The following is a 1,433-nucleotide window of genomic DNA, read 5'->3' on the forward strand; positions in this document are numbered from 1 at the left end:
ATCCTTGCCCTGCCACTTCCTTTCTTCCTGTAAACGCAAAAAATAGAATTTGACTCCAAAAGGATGACTTAAGTTTAGAATAAACAGAACTATACCTGGCTACTAAGAAGAGCTGGAATGTGTCTAATTTTAATGTTGATGTCAAAGAAATTATACTATTGTCATAAGATCTCGTATGGGGGCTGTCCTAGCAGTAGAATCATATACTAGATGGACCACAAATCTTAAGTGGTATGAGTGTTTTGTTTTCCTGTTGCCTCTTTTTTTCTGTTTTTTTTTTTTCCTGTTGTTTTCTTCAAAGATTGTCTACCTGTCTCTCAGCAGGAGTGGTATAACACATGCAACCGAATGTTACAAGAACACTTTCAGCTAATAGCCTAAGACACTGGACACTAAATGTCAGAGTGAATTTTGAAGCAGACAGCTGTGTAAGACATACAGAAGGGAAGGTAGAGAAAGCCATTTAGACAATTTCTCAATCTCTCACCTATATCAAGGGCACAAAGGGATTAAGAGTGGAGACTGACTTCATAGCCGTACTACCCTGAACGTGCCTGATCTCATCTGATCTCCTAAGCTAAGCAGTGTCGGGCCTGGTTAGTACTTGAATGGGAGACCACTTAAGAATACCAGGTGCTGTAGGCATTAAAAAAAAAAAAAAAAAAAAAAAAGAGGACGTACAAATGGCCAATGGACATATGAAAAGATGCTCGGCATCACTAATCATCATGGAAATACAATGAGCTATCACTTCACACCTGTGAGAATGGCTATCATCAATAAATCACCAAAAAGGTGTTGGTGAGGATGTGGAGAAAAGGGAACCTTCATGCACTGTAGGTGGCACTGTAGTGCAGCCACTATGAAAAACAATTTAGAAGTTCCTCAAAAATTTAAAAATAGAAGTACCTTATGACCCAGCAATTCCACTTCCAGGTATTTATCTGAAGAAACCCAAAACACTAACTCAAAAAAATATATGTACCCCTATGTTCATTGCTGCATTATTTACAATAGCCAACATATGAGCAGCCTAAATGTTCATCAATAGATGATTGGATAAAGAAGTTATGGTTCATATATACAATGGAATATTACTCAGCCATAAAAAATAAAACCCTACCATTTGCAACAACGTGGATGGACCTAGAGGTTATTATGCTGAGCAAAATAAGTCAGGCAGAGAAGGATAAATACCATATGATTTCACCTATAAGAGGAATCTAAAGAACAAAAAGAACAAACTAATCAAAAACAGACCACAAATATAGAGGACAATCTAGTGATGCCCAGAGAAGACGGGGTTTGGAGGGCCGGGAGAATGGAGTGAAAGGTTAAAGAAATACAAATTAGTCGTTGATAGATGATCACAGGGATGAGGAGCACAGCATAGGGAATGCAGTCACCAGTAACATATTGGCAAGGTTTAGAGC

General features: G+C 38.2%; 1 pseudogene; it reads left to right on the plus strand.

Annotated features, from left to right (window-relative positions):
• Nucleotides 1–526: 526 nt before the first annotated feature.
• On the plus strand, nucleotides 527–645 carry LOC112470010 (annotated as a pseudogene).
• The last annotated feature ends 788 nt before the right edge of the window (nucleotides 646–1,433 follow it).

The sequence above is a fragment of the Pteropus alecto genome, unplaced genomic scaffold (genome assembly GCF_000325575.1).
Source record: "Pteropus alecto unplaced genomic scaffold, ASM32557v1 scaffold179, whole genome shotgun sequence".
In the NCBI taxonomy this organism is placed as follows: domain Eukaryota; kingdom Metazoa; phylum Chordata; class Mammalia; order Chiroptera; family Pteropodidae; genus Pteropus; species Pteropus alecto.